This window comes from Macaca thibetana, chromosome 11 (genome assembly GCF_024542745.1).
Source record: "Macaca thibetana thibetana isolate TM-01 chromosome 11, ASM2454274v1, whole genome shotgun sequence".
Taxonomy (NCBI): Eukaryota; Metazoa; Chordata; class Mammalia; order Primates; family Cercopithecidae; genus Macaca; species Macaca thibetana.
Window position 1 is genome coordinate 61,421,550 of NC_065588.1, and position 18,498 is coordinate 61,440,047.

The following is an 18,498-nucleotide window of genomic DNA, read 5'->3' on the forward strand; positions in this document are numbered from 1 at the left end:
AAACTACTGGCCTCAGGTGATCCGCATGCCTCGGCCTCCCAAAGTGCTGGGATTGCAGGCGTGAGCCACCTGTTCAATTTTTTTTAGTTTGTTTTAGAACATTCTCTATGAGAGAATGCATATTAATTTGGAAAGGGTACAAAGAAACATTGGTCAGAGGGAAATTGAGATAGGTGAGTAGTAGCATGTAAGAAAGCAGGTAAACATCTAACCATTTATTTAAAATCTTCTGTCCCAGATCAGTTTCTTCTCAGAATACTAAGAGAACTTGCTGTTCAATTTTCTCAATTACTGTAAATAATTTCTGGAAAATCTTAATGAAAGGAAAGGTACTAGAAGATTAAAGATGGATAAATGTCATTCTGATTTCTCAGAAGTGGAAAGTGGAATTTGAAAACCATATAGGAAAGCTTGTTGTCAGTCCAGTTCCATAAAGATAATTTCATAAAGATATGAGTTCTTGCAAATGGAAATGTTGATCCCTGGAAGGTGGCTGGCATTTGAATGTGGACAAGTCATGCCATACAAATTTCATGCCTCCCATTCTCTTGTTAAAATTGTGGTAAAAAATACATAACATGAAATCTATTAACATATTTTTAAGTATACAGTACAACTATATGTGCATTCTTGTATGGCAAATCTCTAGAACTTCTTCATCTTGTATGACTGAAACTCTATACTCATTGCATGGCAGGTCCCCATTTTCCTCTGCCCCATATCCCTGGCAACCACCATTTTACTTTCTGCCTCCATCAGTGTGATTAACAGATACCTCATATAAGTTGAATCCTGCAATTTTTGTCCTGTAACTGGCTTATTTCTCCTAGCATAATGTCTTCAAATTTCATCCATATTGTAACATGACAGTATTTCCTTCATTTTTTAAGGCTGAGTAGCATTTCATTGTATGTATACACATATTTTCTTTATCCAGTCATGTTGATGGGCTTTTAGATTGTTTCCACCTCTTGGCTATTGTGAATAATTCATCAATGAACATGGCAATGCAAATACTTCTTTGAGACTTTACTTTTAATTCTGTTAGACAAATACCTAGAAGTGGGATTGATAGATAATATGGTAGTTCAACTTTTTATTTTTTGAGGAACCTCCACACTGTTTTCATACTGACTGTACCATTTTACATTCCCTCCAATAGTATAGTAGGATTCCAGTTTCTCCACATCCTTACCATTTATTTGCCTTATAGCGCACTGTATTTTCGATTTATGTTTCCCTGATGATTACTGATGTTGAACATCTTTTCATATACCATTTATATACATATACATCTGTGTGTACATATAGCATATATACAACATATATGTAATACCCTGTCTGTTGACCATTTGTATATCTTCTTTGGAGAAGTGCTGTTCAAGTTCTTTGCTGATTTTTAAATTCGGTTATTTTGTTACTGAATTGTAGGGGTTTCTTATGCATTTTGCATATTAACCGCTTGTCAGATACATGGTTTGCAAATATTTTCTCCCATTCCATAGGTTACTTTTTCACTCTTTCACTGTTTCTTTTACTGCACATTTTTCTATTTTTGCTTTTGGTGTCATGTCCAAGAAATTATTGCCTGTATCAACATCAAGAAGCTTTTCTTCTATGTTTTCTTCAAGGAGTTCTATAGTTTCAGGTATTACATGTAAGTCTTTAATCCATTTGGAGTTGATTTTTGTGTATGGTGTAAGATAAAGGTCCAGTTTGATTCTTTTGCATGTGGAAATCCAGTTTTCCTAGCACCATGTATTGAAGAGATTGTCATTTCTCCATTGCGTAGTCTGGCACCCTTGTAGAAGACTGTTGGATCATACATCAGTGGCTTTATTTCTGGTTCTCTATTTTGTTCCACTGGTCCATTTATGTCTGTTTTTATGCTAGTACTATACTGTTTGGATTACTGCAGTTTTGTCATATGTTTTAAAGTCAGCATGAGGCCTTTGTGGTTCCATATGGATATTAGGAGTCTTCTATTTCTGCAAAAAACGCTTTTGGGATTTTGTATTGCTGTATTGCTTTGGGTAGTATAGTAATTTGAGTAATATTAAGTCTTACAATTCACAAACATGAGATGTCTTTCTATTTATTTGTGTCTTTTATTTCAGTCAGCTTTTTTTTTGTAGTTTTCAGTGTATAAGTCTTTCACCTCCCTGGTAAAGTTTATTCCTAAATATCTAAATCTTTCTGATGCTTTTGTAAATGGGATTATTTTCTTAACTTCCTTTTCAGATTGATTGTTGTTAGTGTATAGAAATGTAACTGATTTTTGTATATTGATTTTATATCTTCCAACTTAGCTGACTTTATTTATTCTAATTATATATATATATATATATATGTATGTATTTTTTTTTTTTTTTTTAGTAGAGACAGGGGTCTTACTGTGTTGCCCAGACTGGTCTCAAACTCCTTGACTCAAGTTATCCTCCTGCCTTGGCCTCCCAAAGTGCTGGGATTACAGGCATGAGCCACTGCACCCAGCCAACTAACAAGATTTTTTTGGTGGAATCTTTAGGGCTTTCTATGTATAAGATTATGTCACCTGTTTAGAGAGATAAATTTACTTCCTTCTAATTTGGATGTCTTTTATTTCTTTTTCTTGTCTAAGTGCTCTGGCTAGGATATCTAGTGCTATGACAGATAGAGATGGGAAAAATAGCCACCCTGGCCTTCTTCCTGATCTTACAGGAAAATCTTTTTTTTTTTTTTGAGACAGAGTCTCACTCTGTCGCCCAGGCTGGAGTGCAGTGGCATGATCTCTGCTCACTACAACCTCCACCTCCTGGGCTCAAGTGATTCATGCGTCTCAGCTTCCTGAGTAGCTGGGATTACAGGTGTGTGCCACCACACCTGGCTAATTTTTTTGTATTTTTAGTAGAGATGGGGTTTCACCATGTTGGCCAAGCTGGTCTTGAACTCCTGACCTCAGGTGATCCACCCACCTCAGCCTCCCAAAGTGCTGAGATTGTAAGCGTTAGCCACGGTGCCTGGCCAGGAAAATCTTTCAGTTTGTCACCATTGAGTATGATATTAGCTAAGGATTTCCATGTATGACCTTTAATGTGTTGAGATAATTTCCTTCTATTCCTCTTTATTAAATGGTTTTATCATGAAAGGATATTGAATTTTATCAAATGCTTTTTCTGAATCTATTGAGATGGTCATGTGATTTTAATCCTTTGTTCTATTAATGTGGCATACTCAATTTTGATTTTTGTATATTGAACTATCTTTGTGTCTGAGGTATATGATCCTGGTGTGTGATCCTTTTCATGTGCTTTTGAATTCAGTTTGCTAGGGTTTTTTGAGGATTTTTGTATCTCAGGGATTTTAGTCTGTAATTTTCTTATAGTATCATTGTCTGGCTTTGGTGTCAGAGTAATGCTGGCCTCATAAAATGAGTTTGGAAGTGTTTCCTCCTTTTCAATTTTTCGGAAGAATTTGAATAGGATTGGCATTAATTCTTCTTTAATAAAATAGATAATAAACTCAGAAATGAATTCTGATTTTTTTCTGAGTCTAGTTAAGGGTTTGTCAATTTTGATCTTTTCGAAAAACCAACTCTCAGTTTTGTTGATTCATTAAATTCTCTATTTATTTTTGCTCCAATCTTTATTACTATTTCCTTCCTTCTGCTAACCTTAGGCTTAGTATGTTCTTTTTTTAGTTCTTTGAGATGTAAAGTTAGATTTCTCATTTGAGTTTTTTTTTTTTTTTAAACATAGTCTTACCACTGTAAACCTCTCTCTTGGTATTGCTTTTACTGCTTCTCATAAATTTTGTTAGGTTGTGTTTTTTATTTTTTTAATCTTAATAAATTTATAATTTTTCTTTTGATTCCTGCTTTTACCCAATGCTTGTTCTAGGAGAATGTTGTTTAATTTACATATATTTGTGAATTTCTCAGTTTTTCTCTGCTCTTGATTTTTAGTTTCATTTCATTGTGGTGTGAAAAGATACTTGGTAGGATTTTGGTCGTCTTTAATATGTTAAAATTTTTGTGGCCTAATATATGATCTAATTTGGAGAATGTTCCATGTGCACTTGATAAGAATGTGTATTCTACTCCTGTTGGATGGAATTTTCTGTATATTTCTGTTAGATCCATTTGATCTATAATCATTGTTCAAGTCTTCTGCTCCCTTATTGATCTTCTATTCATTATTGAAAGAGGGGTATTGAAACATCCTATTGTGTTGCTGTAATTTCTCCCTTCACTTTTGTCATTGTTTGCTTCATATAATCAAGTACTCTAATGTGGGATACATATATGTTTAGAATTGTTAAATCTTTCAGATGAATTGACCCCTTTGTCATTTATATAATGAATGTCCTTCCTTGTCTCATGTGATGATTTTTTTTTTTTTTGAGACAGAGTCTAGGCCTGTCACGCAGCCTTGAGTGCAGTGGTGAGATCATAGCTTACTGCAATCTCAAACTCCTGGGCTCAAGTGATCCTCCTACCTCAGCTTCCCAAGTAGCTGGGGCTACAGACACGTGCCACCACACCCAGCTAATTTTCAAACTTTTTGTAGAGACAGGATCTCACCATGTTGCCTTTAAGTCAACAATTTGTCTAATATAAGTATGACTACCCCTACTCTTTTTTAGTTATTATCTGCATAGAATATCTTTTTTCATCTTTTGGCTGCCAGCCTGTGTGTGTGCTTAAATCTAAGGTGTATACATGATAAAATTGGAGGTTTTTTTTTTTAATTCATTCAGCCACTCAGTGTGTTTTGATTTGGGAGTTTAGTCCATTTACATTTAAAGTAATTAGTAATAGGGAAGGACTTATATTGCCTTTTTTATTAAATATTTTCTCTCTGTATTATAGCTTTTTTTGTCCCCTTTTTCATGTCTTACTCTTTTGTGTGTCTTTTTTTGTTTGTTTGTTTTTGTAGTGACAAGCTGTGGTCTCTTTCTCATTTTCTTTTTTGTGTCTTTTGTAGGCATTTGTGGTTACTATTGGGGCTTATATAAATCATCTTATATTCACAATGATATTTTAACCTGATAACACCTTAACTTTAGTCACATGGAAAGTCTCTACTTATATCTCTCTTCATTCTTTATATTATTGATGTCACAGATTACATCTTTGCATATTGTGTATCATCAACATATTTTTATAAAGTTTTTTACACGTTTGTCTTTTAAATTGTATATCACAATTAAGTGATTTACATACCACCATTACAGTGTTACATATTCTGATTTTGTCTATATATTTACCTTTATCAGCAAGCTTTATATTTTCATATGCTTTTGCATTGCTAGGTAGCATCCTTTCATTTAACTTGGCACTCAGTTTAGCATTTCTTATGAAGCAATTCTAGTGATGATTAACTCCCTTGGCTTTTATTCTGAAAAAGTCTTTATTTCTTCATTTTTGAAGGGTGGTTTTTCTGGATGCGTAGTAGTCCCCTTTATCCATGGTTTTGCTTTTCACAGTTTCAGTAACCCCCAGTCAACTATGGTCTGCAAATATTAAATGGAAAATTCCAGAAATAAACAATTCATAAGTCTCACATTGTATGCCATTTTTAATAGTATGATATACTACTCCCCTGACCCCCTCGCCCACACACACAGTATTCTTGGTTGGCAGTTGTTTTCTTTCATTACTTTGAATATGTTATTTCACTCTCTTCTGCCTTGTAAAGTCTTTTGGGGACTCCCTTGTATGTAATGAGTAGCTTGCATCTTGGCTGCTTTCCTCTCCTTGGGTTTCAACAATCTGAACATAACATGTCTCAATATGGACTTATTTTGGTTTATCCTCATTAGGATTCATTGGCTTCCTTGAGTCTGAATGCCCATTTTCCAGGTTTGGGGAGTTTTGGGCCTCAAATACATGGGTTTTTTTTTGTTTGTTTTTTTTTTTTTTGTTTTTTTTTTTTTTGCCTGTTTCTTTCTTGTCTTTCTGAAAGTTCTATGTTACTTATATTGCTTATATTGGTTGGCTTAATGGTGTCACATTAAGTTCTTTAGACTTTCTTGTCTTTATCCTTTCTTCATTTTGCTTATCTGACAGAATAATTCCAAATTACCTTCTTTGAGTTTGCTGATTCTTTCTTCTGTTTGATACAGTCTGCTCTTGAACCCCTCTAATGAATTCTTAAATTCAGTTATTCTTTAGCTCCAAAATTTCTGGGTTTTAAAAATACTTTCTGTCTCTTTGTTGATATTCTTACTTGGTTCATGCATTGTTTTCCTGATCTTGTTGAGTATCTTTATGATGGCTTTTTTTGAATTATTTGTCATGTAATCCTTAGACTTCTACTTCTTTAGGATATGTTTTGGAAGTGTATTTTGTTTCTTTGACCATGTTTTTGTGGTTCTTCATGTGCCTTGTTACTTTGTGTTGGGATTCATGCATTTAACAACAACAGAAAAAAAAAAAAAAACCCAGCCACCTTTGTAGACTTTGTGCAGGGAAAGTCTTTTACCAATATGTCTGTGTAGAGATTCTGGGTTTCTTACATATCTTTTCTGTGGTTGTGGTTGTGTCCTCTCTGGATTTTTGTGTGTGAATTTCCAATTAGAGAAATTTTGCTGTTTTATTTCCTCATAGCTTGTAATCTTTTGATCCCTGGTATCTGTAGATTATCCCTGGTGTCTGTAGATTATCTGGAGCTGCCATAAGCTATCCAACTCTTTTGTTTGTTTGTTTTGAGACAGAGTCTCGGTCTGTTGCCCAGGCTGGAGTGCAGTGGCATGATCTCAGCTCACTACAACCTCTGCCTCCCTGGTTCAAGCGATTCTCCTGCCTCAGCTTCCCAAGTAGCTGGAACTACAGGTGCCCGCCACCATGCCCGGCTAATTTTTTGTATTTTTAGTGGAGATGGGGTTTCACCATGTTAGCTAGGATGGTCTCGATCTCCTGAACTTGTGATCCACTCTCCCCGGCCTCCCAAAGTGCAGGGATTACAGGCGTGAGCCACTGTGCCTGGCCCAGCTCCTTTTTCTTCTTAGGGGCCCCCAGGTGTCAAGAGTATACTGAGTCCTGTCAGCATTTTGAATCAGGTGAGGCAGAAGACAGCCAGGCAACGCTCCCTGCCCCTGTGAAGTCAGAACTTTGGATGCATGTCTAACTTTTTTCTTCCTCAGGGAGAAGCCAGGAGTTGGGGTTTTTCTCAACTTTCTTATGCCGAGCTGGGGGTAGGGACAATGGTGAGTGAGTGCTGTTGCCTTTGTTCTTAGTAGTCCTTAACTTGGTATCTTTGAACTATTAGATTCAGACACGACAGAAACCAGTTGCCTCCAAAAGTTAGACCATTAGATGTATATTCTAGTCTTCTGTTTTCCTTCTGAGGGGGAAGCCATGAGTTGGCAGTTTCCTCTCTATTGCACTGCCCTGTAGGGTGATGGGAGTGTCTGGGAAGTGAGTGACATGAATTTTCATAACAGCTTTGATACAGGTGGTTTTGTGCTTGCCTAGGTGCAGGAACCTTTTAACTAATTGCTGGATTTTTCTTAAATGGAATTGGTCCATGTATTTTTGTTGAATCAGTGTCTCATTGAGGGAAGGAGGGTCTGGGGCTTCCTATTCTGCCATCTTGCTGATGTCACTCCTCCACTTTTTAAAATTTAAAAATGTAGTATATGTTTTAAGGCTTTCAGCAAAGTTTTGGTAATAATCTCCTGTGATACGCTCGTCAACAAAGAGAAATATTGACTGAGTTTTTAACTTAATGCATGACTTATATGTAGGTACCAAAAAGATCCTAAGACAGTTTAATAATGAGATTATATCTGGAGTCAAATTCTGGCACTGCCAGTAGAAGCTATTGCATTTTGGTAAAGTCTCTTTAACTTTTCTGAACCCGTTTCTTTGTGAGTGTGGGACTGCTGTTAATACCTGTCAAAGTTGTTGGGAGGCTTGAGTATGTAAAATGCCTAGCTCAGTGCCTGATGATTATAGTAGCTTCCCAATAAACTCAGTTTCTGTGTTTTCTAATTAAATCAGTGCCACTCTAGCGAGTAATCTCTAATAACATGCCACAGAAATTTTGCTTAAGGTTGTTTATTGTCTTTATTTTCAATTTTGACCTAGATGAGAGCATTAATGACAGTAAAATTTATGGATAGTGTAATAGCTAATAGACTAGACAGTTAAAGAATCAGAATTCAAAAAGATCTTGACTAAGAAGGAGTTATGATTATAGGGCTCAGTGTTATAGGATGGACGAATGTCAGGGTGCAGGCAAGAAAAGGGATTGGATTGAGGAGGCTAAAGGAGACATAGAATAAAATATTCCGTGAAGAAAGGCATAGTGGGAATCCAAAGCAAGCAAACTGTTCCTTATAAAATAATTGAATGGGTTTTTACTTCTAATAGTAGGACTGTCTTATCCCATTCAGTGTTTCTTTCCTATTTTCTTTTTGTTATGTAGTTAAACCTCTGAGATTTGATCTCTGAGAGGTAATACCACAGATCTGTGTTATGATTGGTCATAAATTCCTGGAGCAAGTTTCATTTGCTTTACAGAAGAATCCTGAGACTCTTAAGGCATATTAAATATAATTAATTCTTCCTTGGTATCTGGGGATTACTTCCAGGACCCCATGGCCACAAAAATTTGTAGATGCTCAAGTCCTTTATATAAAATACTGTAGTATTTATGTATAACCTATGCATATCCTGCTGTACACCTTAAATCTTCTCTAGATTACTGATAATACAATGTAAATGGTATGTAAATAGTTATTATTATACTGTATCATTTAGGGCAAACTTGTTCAACTCGCAGCCCAGGACGGCTTTGAATGCGGCCTAACACAAATTTGTAAACTTTCTTAAAACATGAGAATTTTTGCAATTTTTTTTTTTGGCTCATCAGCTATTGTTAATGTATTTTATATGTGGCCCAAGACAATTCTTCCAATGGGGCCAAGGGAAGCCAAAAGATTGGACACCCTGGTTTAGGGTATAATAAGGAAAAAAAAAAAAAAAAAAAAGGACTGTATAAGTTTAATGTAGACATGATCATCTGTTTTTTTCCCAAATATTTTTGATTCATGATAGACTATATTGACTCTATTCAGTATTTCAATCCATGGATGTGGAACCCATGGATAAAAGGACTGACTGTATTGTGTTAGAAGGACTGAAGAAATGGGATAGAGACTGGGGACAAGATAGGACCTGACTAGTAATTAAGGTAGAACTGAAGAAGAGGAGGGATTAGTGTAGAATTATTAACCTCTTTTTCACTTCTCCCAACCATTTTCTTGTAGCTGTGGATCAGTAATAGTACATGTTAAAAAGAAGGGGCACAGGCGTGGGGTTGGGGTAAGTCAAAGTCTAAGCCAGGCAGCAGTAGAGTATAAGATTAGTTCTACTAGAGACTGGCAGCAAAGAAGTTACTGGAAGCACCCTTTCATGAGTTAAGTTGGAAACTGCTTATATCTACTTAAAAAAAAAAGTTATTAATGAACTGTAACTTTTTTTGTTTTCTTCCTCTTCTTCTTCTTCTTATTTTTTGAAATGGAGTCTCGCTCTGTCGCTCAGGCTGGATTGCAGTGGCGCGATCTCAGCTCACTGCAAGCTCCGCCTTCGGGGTTCACGCCATTTTCCTGCCTCAGCCTCCCGAGTAGCTGGGACTACAGGTGCCCGCCACCACACCTGGCTAATTTTTTTTGTATTTTTAGTGGAGACAGGGTTTCACCGTGTTAGCCAGGATGGTCTCGATCTCCTGACCTCGTGATCCACCCGCCTTGGCATCCCAAAGTGCTGGGATTACAGGTGTGAGCCACTGCACCCAGCCACTTTTATTATTTTTAATTAACATAATTGTACATATTTATGGGGTATAGTGTGATATTTTGATACATGTATACAATGTGTAATGATCCAGTGGGGTAATTAGCATAGCCATCACCTCAAATATTTATAATTTCTTTGTGTTGGGAACATTCAAAAATCGCTCTTTTAGCTATTTGAAAATATGTAATAAGTTGTTGTTAATTATAGTTGCCTTGCAGTGTTGTAGAACACTAGAATTTATTCCTCCTACCTGGTTATAATTTTGTTTAACCAACCTCTGGCTACACCCCCTCCTCCTGCCACTTTGCCACTTTCTAGCCTCTAGTAACCACTATTGTCTTCTCGCTCCCTGAGATCAACTTTTTAGCTTCCCCAAAGGTAAAATAAGCCAAGTTCTTAGTAGTCCTTAACTTGGACTTCTAACTCACTTGTCTTCCGCAAGTGAGAACATACGGTATTTGTCTTTCTGTGATTGGCTTATTTCACTTAACGTAATGTTCTTCAAGTGCATCTGTGTTGCTGTGAATCACATAATTTTGTTCTTTATTATGACTGAATAGTATTCCATTGTATATATACCACATTTTATTTATTCATCTGTTAATGAGCACTTAGGTTGATTCCATATTGTTGTTAATAATGTGGCAATAAATGAGAGTACAGATACCTCTTTCACTTACTGATTTCCTTTCCTTTGGATATATACCCAGTAGTGAGATTGCTGGATCATATGGTAGTTCTATTTTTAATTTTTTGTGGATCCACCATACTATTGTCTACAATGGCTGTACTGTACTTTTCCACCAACAGTGGATAAGAGTTCCCCTTTCTCTGTCCTCGCCAGCATTTGTTATTTTTTGTCTTTTTGATGCTAGCAATTCTAACTGGGGTGAGTGAATATCTCATTGTGGTTTTGATTTGCATTTCCTTGATGATTAGTATGTTGGGCATTTTTTCATATACCTGTTGGTTGTTTGTATGTCTTAAGAGATGTCTGTTAAGCTCATTTGCCCATTGAGTTCCTTGTGTGTTCTGGATATCATTCCCTTGTCAGATGAATAGTTTGCAAACGTCTCCCATTCTACTAGTCGTCTCTTCACTCTGTTGCTGCCTTTGCTGTGCAGAATCTTTTATTTTGCTATAACCCCATTTATTTTTGCATTTGTGTCTTCTCCATAAAAACCTTTGTCCAGACTAATGTCCTGAAGCATTCCTCCTGTATTATCTTTTAGTACTTTCATAATTTTAGGTCTTAAATTATTTAATCCATTTTGAGTTGGTTTTTGTGTATGGTGAGAAATAAGGAGGCTGGTTTCATTCTGCCTGTTTTCACAGCACTGTTTAGTGAAGAGACTGTCCTCTCCCCAGTGAATGGTCTTGGCACCTATGTCAAAAATCAGTTGGCTGTAAATATGTAGATTTATTTCTGGGGTCTTTATTCTGTTCCGATGGTCTATGTGTCTGCTTTTATGCCAGTACCATGCTGTTTTGCTTACTATAGCTTTGTAGTATATTTTGAGGTTTTATAGTGTGATGCATCCAGCTTTGTTCTTTTTGCTCAGGATTGCTTTGACTGTTCATAGTTCCATATGAACTTTAGAATTGTTTTCTTCTACTTATGTGAAGAATGTCAGTGGTATTGTGATAGGAATTGCATTGAATCTATAGATTATTTTTGGTAGTGTAGTTGTTTTCATAATCTTCTAATTGTGAACATGGGATGTCTTTTTTATTGGTGTTTTGTGGTTTTTCTTAGATATCTTTTACCTTCTTGATTAAATTGTAAGTATTTTATTCATTTACTTTTTTTTGTAGCTATTGTGAGTAGAACTGCTCTCTTGATTTCTTTCTCTGCTAGTTTTTTGTTGGTATATGTTACTGATTTTGAGCATTGATTTTCTGCCTGCAAGTTTATTTAATTTGTTTATCAGTTCTAAGAGGTTTTTGGTGGAACTTTTAGGGTTTTCTACATTAACATCATGTCATCTGCACATAGGGACAATTTTTCTCCTTTCCAGTTTGGACGCCCTTTATTTGTTTTTCTTACCTAATTGCTCTGGCTAGGACTTCCAATACTATGTAAATAAGAGTGGTGAGAATGGGCACTGTTGTCTTATTCCATTTCCTATAGGGAAAGCTTTCAGCTTTTTCTCGTTCAGTATGCTGTTGGCTGTGGGTTTGCCATATATGGCCTTTATTGTGTCCTTCAGTACCTAGTTCGTTGAGAGTTATCATGAAGAGATGTTAAATTATATTAAATGCTTTTTCTCCAGTGAACTCTGTAGCCTTTAGAATATTTTTATGTCTTGAGTTATTTTATGTTTCATATTCGATTTTGTCTTATTTATTAGAATTTCTGTTGCATATTTTTACAAGATTGTGGATTAATTTAATTTCATTCTTAAAGAATTATTTTATGTAAAATGTTAATACTCTTTTTATGTAGTTAGGCTTATGTTTGTGTGTTTTTGTTACCTTTTCTTTTTGGAATCTCATTTTTCATGTTTTTCAAATGCTATAAAACCTGCTGTGGTTTGTCATCACCATAGACGCAGTTTGTACTGCCAAAAGCAAAACAGAGAGAGCTTTAAACAGGGTTTTTTCCCCCAAAAAATATAGCTTTAAGGTCTATATAAAAGTCTTAAAGTACTATTTTTAATAATGCTTATTTTTTCAACGTAAAATTAAGTAATACCGGGTAGTCACCGTGGCTCACACCTATAATCTCAGCACTTTGGGAGGCCAAGGCAGGAGGATCATGTGAGCCCAAGTGTTGCACACTAGACTGGGGAACAGAGTGGGATCTTGTTTCTACGAAAAAAAAAAAATTTAATAGCTAGGTGTGGTGGCACATGACTCTGTAGACCGTCTGTTGTCCCAGCTCCTCAGGAGGCTGAGGTGGGAGGATTACCTTGATTGTACCACTGCACTCCAGCCTGGTTGACAGAGTGAGATCCTGTCTCAAAAATAAAGAAATAATTTTTTTTTTCTAAAGCTAATATTACTTTATTATAAATATTTTATACTATAAATATTCATGTGTCTTTCCCTTGAAATTATTGTGTGTATTTCAAAAACCACTGAACGATTTTTGAAAATGTTTTCTATCATTGAATATTTCATTATATGATTTTATTTTATTGGTTTGTGGTTTTTCAATATTATGAAATCACTCTAATCTTTGCATATAGTAATTTTCTAATATTTCTTAGGAAATAATCCTAAAAAGGAAATTACTTGTTCAAACAGCATGAACTTTTAAAAGTGCTTTTGATATATGTTGCTCTATTACTTCCCAATTTGGAATAACTGCTTTAGCACAATCTAGCCTTTATTTTATTTTATTTTGTCCATATTCTGGCATAAATATGGAGGAAACTCTTTACAAAGGTGTAACAAACAAGGATTATAATATCTATGTGGAGGGGCTTCTGCTTATGGAAAAAGAGATCTATTACATATTTTCATATATTTGCACTGTAGTTTCACCAGCAACACATTTAATTTTTAGATTGAGGAATAAATAAAGCAAAGAATGTGTAGAGTCCCTACAGGTATAAGCTAATTTTTTCACAACTTCTAGTACATTTTAAGCACAATAAGTGTAGTAAATGTTTGATGGAGAAAATGAGTGAATAAGCCTCAGTAACATGTTTTTTGTTTTCTTGAATTTATTTATGTTTAATTCTTACTTTATCCAATTTTCTTCTTCAAAGGAAATTTAATAAACTTAATAACTAATTTAAATAATTTAAACACTATTTTTCTAACTACTCCAGTGCTGCTCTTGAGCTTTTTAAAAAACTCATTTTTGATATTGAAAGCTTATTTTAATTTGTGAAAAGTTAAGAGGTCCCTCTGGTGGAACATTTAAGAAATACATAGTTTATATTTCCATGAAAATACATGGTTGGTTTTTAAGTTAAACGGTAGTAACTTTGTATCAAACTTTTTATGGAATGATGTAATGAATGGGGGTTACGTTCCTAGGTTGCTTTCAAAACCTGCTTAACCTTTAACACAATGAATATGTTTAAGATTTGTGAAGAAAATAGGAAAGTAGACAGCTGCAAATGTGTCAAATTATGGGGCTGGATAGACTTTTATGGCCTAGAATGCTAATTACTGTTAATAAAACCTGTGTGGAAAAATGAGTGTTCTGAGAAGTGGAGTGAGGGGGAAATTTTATGATAATAATTAAAGTTTATAAAGTACAATGTGGTACTTTCTATATGTTAATTCTAATTTCAGAATGATCCAACAAGATAGATGGTATTAGACCAATTTCATAAAGAAACTAAACCATAGAGGGGCTAATAACTAGAGTATCCAGCTACTATGTGATGGAACTGGGAATAGAACCAGAGTACTTGCTCTTTTCTATATATTGTTCTGCCTCTTAGATGGATGGAGTGGATTCATAATCCTTAGCTCCAGCTATTGAGTGGGCAGTGAACTGATGCTATTAAGGGTTAGGATTGGAAAAGGTGGTCAAAGTAGATACATCTGAATAGGTGGCATATTTTCACTTGTCCCATTTAAGGTTGTACATATAGCTAATCTATAATGGAGCCAGCATCTGATCCTGGGTCCACTTGGTTCTAAAGACTATGTTTTTTTCTGTTATTCTAGCAGGTGAAAGATCATACAATTCTTACTGAATCAGGAGTGATATCCTATTCAGCATTGTGGATTTTTGTGTGTTATATTTTAATTAAGTTTAAAAGGTGCCATCTGATGTATAGTGTATATCATCTCACAGTTCACTAGAATATTCACCAGCTGGAAAGCTGCATAGCTATTACTATGTAAATTATCAGTTTCATAAATTATCCATAGTAGGTTTTTAGTCTTTGCTTGATTTCTGCCTATACCAGTGCCTTTTTCCCTTCTTACTAACTAAAGTTTTGTTGCCTTATTTAATGAAACAATATTATTTTTGTACTTGGAAACTGTAGTCCAAGTTCAGAGCATCTGATGTGGGTTTACACATTTTTGACCCATTATTTTGAAAATAACATTTGGGAGAGGTCATGGGGGTATGTGTGAGTACACACATGTGTTAGATTTAAGATTTGGGAAAATATACTTCGAATTTAGAAAGATTTACATGAAGCAGTCAGTGGTATACTGACTGAGCTCTTGCCTATAAGTAAATAGTAATAAACAATAGTAATAAAAGTTGTGCCTTAAAAATTAAAAACTTAGTTTCCTCCTGATTTTTGTCATCAGTTATTGGAAAATGTTTGTTTTATGATGCTGGAATGCCTTACCTCAGAGGTTAGCAAGCCATGGCTTATGGGCCAGATCCAGCCTGCCTGTTTTTGTATGGCTTGTGAGCTGTGGTTTTACAACAGTTTTAAAGCTTGGTTTTAAAAAAGAAAGAAATTTATATGGCTGCACAGCTTAAAGCGTTTACTCTCTGGCCCTTCACGGAAAAAAGAAAAAGTTGACCAACCCCTGCCGTACCCACAGCTTACCAGGTGGCTACAAAAAGTGAATAATAAAACAGTTTAAACTGTTAAAATCAGGTATATGCTATGTATGCTACAGTATTAGCATCAACTATTTGGCACAAGCAAATAATTCAATTTTTGCTTTTATAAAAATTCCATTTTCTAATACTGTAGAATGCTATATATATATATTTGTGGAAATAATGGCATATTTTAGACCTCAACAGCCTATTAAATCCTTAATGAGGTTTTAAATAATCAATTGTTTATTGAGAATGTGTACCCATAAAATGAACATTCCGTGGTTTCGTTGTATTCCAGATAGTGAGTGGATGTCAAGTGACATTAACAAGGGAAAGGAAAACAGAAAAAGGGAAAATTAACAACAGATCGTCTTTTCTTACCCTTGTTATTTTGTAACTAAGAGGTTTAAGGCCTTCATTCCTCCTCGTACTTAACTTTTTAGATCTGTGGGTGTCCTTGTTAATTTTTAAGGGATATTTGATGAGAACAGTAATATTTATTATGTCAGCCTCCTAAAATTTTTATATTTAAAATTTGCAACTAATAACCTTGGGAGTTTGTTTTTATGTTATCTGAAACTTATGTTTATAGTCTAGTCTTCGAAGACTAGATTAAACTTGTCCAGTAGTATATGTAGTAATGCAAAGCATGCCATGATACTAGGCAAATCATAGTAATACAAGCTGAACAGCATGTATATAAGTACAAGTAAATACAACATTTATTTCATTCATTTTTAATATATGCATGCATTTCAAGGGTACTATGTGACATCTGTGTCTTTGAAGAACCAAATGAACACAAAATCCTTTTTAAAAATGTATGGTAGTGACAACATTACAAAGAAAACTAAATGCAATAATGCTGTCTTCAGCTGCACTGATAACCTATATTAATCTTGCTTTGTAGATTTTCATTTATACACAAAGTGATTTCTAGTAGTAATTGAAACTAATTGCCTGAAATTCTTTTGTGCAACTTTATTGCATATTTTAATACAATATTAAAGCGAATAAAAATCACTTGTATCCTCATTCTTATGCTACTCATATGAGTACATATATTTTTATAATTATAAATACAATTGGCGCTACGTGTACATGGGTTTTGCACCCACGGATTTAACCAACCGTGGATCAAAAATCTTTTTGGGAATAAAAAGAAAAAAAAATACAATGGAAAAAATACAGATTTAAAAAATACAACTGTCTATATTCATTTACGTTACATTAGGTGTTATAAGTAATCTAGAAATGATTTAAAGTATAAGAATGATGTGCATAGGTTATATGCAAATACTATGCAATTTTATGTCAGGAACTTGAACATCTGTGGATTTTGGTATCCATGGGGCATCCTGGAACCAATCCTCCATGAATACTGAGGTATGACTATATATATATAAATTAAACGTAGTTTTATTTTTTTTAAGCAGATAGCTATTTAGCTCTCATCATGATTATTTCTAAGTTCATAATATCCATTGAAATGATCTCATATATAAACCTTTTTTCAATCATTAAATACATTGTCTGCAATTTTTTTGATATTTGTAAATGCTATAATAAACACCCAAGCTTAAAAAGACAGATGGCCTATAGTTATCTTCATGATCTTAAAAATCCCAATAGTAGTTTCATGTAACGATGCCTAACAAGATTAGTTCTGCTTTATAAAACTTTGTATTACATTTGCAAATTTGATACATTAGAATAACTGATCAGTTTTATATTAGGAAGTAAACTATACTGATCAAATGAAAACCTTACAATTTCCAATGCTGCTGAAGAATTTGTTGATAAAATACAATAGGGCACTTCTTAGAAGAATCTCTTTTTAAGAGAGATTGTAATGACTTTTTATTTCTGTGTTTAGAAATTCATTTTTTCCTCTATGAGCCAGGCACGATGGCTCATGCCTGTAATCTCAGCACTTTGGGAGGCCGAGGCAGGCAGATCACTTGAGGCCAGCAGTTTGAGACCAGCCGGGCCGACAGGGCGAAACCCTGTCTCTGCTACTACTAAAAATACAGTGATTAGCTGGGTGTGGTGGCACATGCCTGTAATAGCCCAGTTACCTGGGAGACTGAGGCACAAGACTCTGCTTGAGCCCTGGAGATAGAGGTTGCAGTGAAGCAAGATCGCACCACTGCACTCCAGCCTGGTTGACAGAGTGAGACTCCGTCTCAGAAAAAAAAAAATAAATAAATTCATTTTTTGGTTAAAAAGGACATAAAGACATACTAATAATACAAACTCCATGAACATAGGGAATTTTCACTGTGTTGTTTATGCTGCACCTCTAGTTTCTAAAATAGTACTTGGCACATGGTAAAGGTGTTTATAGCAGTATTATATTTGATAAATTTTAAAAATTGGATATACTCTAAATGTTCATTAATAAGGGGTTGATTAAAAGTGTAGAATAATCATACAATGGTATACTATTTTGTTGAAAAAATAGGATTTTTTCTATGTATACTGACATTGACACAATATTTTGTTCCATTAAAAAAAGCAAATAGAACAATAGTATGTGTAGTATGATACCACATTTATTTTTACTATTTTAATTTAAAAATACTCTACCCACACAGAGCAGTTCTTAAACTTTCTGGTTCCCTGTAATTACTGAGGACTCTCTGGCTTTTGTTTGTGGGAGATATATTTTTATATGTTTTTGTTTATATTAGAAAGATATATTTACTTTCTAATGGTACATATGTATTACAAATACATGTTTATATTAAAAATTAAAACTGAAAAAAATTTATGTATTTAGAATAAGAAAAATGAATCTATTATATGTTAACATAATGTATTTTTATGAAAAGTGACTTTTCCAGAATGAAAACATTCAATGAGAACAGTGGCATTGTTATATATTTTATAAATCTCTTAAATTTGTAGCTTAATAAAAGGAGACTGGATTCTTATCTGCTTCTGTATTCAACCTGTCATGATGTTTTAGTTAAAGTACGTCATTAAAATCCAGCCTCACATTGATATGTAGTCAAAACATTGGAAAGTATTTTAGTTGCCTTTTCAGATAATTGTAGATAGATACTCTTCTTTGATATGATACCAAACCTCTATAAGTAGTAGTTTCTTAAATGTTAGTTGCAATGTGGAATGTCAAACTGTATCAGTGAACTTTTTGTACTCTCGTCTCATAAAATCCTTTTGTTTATTTTGTACTTTGAATGGATCTTTTACCTATGCATGATGTTATATG

At 34.4% G+C, this 18,498-nt stretch overlaps 1 protein-coding gene across 1 annotated transcript in view; it reads left to right on the plus strand.

The window, feature by feature from the left end:
- LEMD3 (LEM domain containing 3) overlaps positions 1-18,498 on the plus strand; it is a 79,027-nt gene that overhangs the window by 49,721 nt on the left and 10,808 nt on the right. The gene's annotated exons all lie outside the window — the stretch shown is intronic.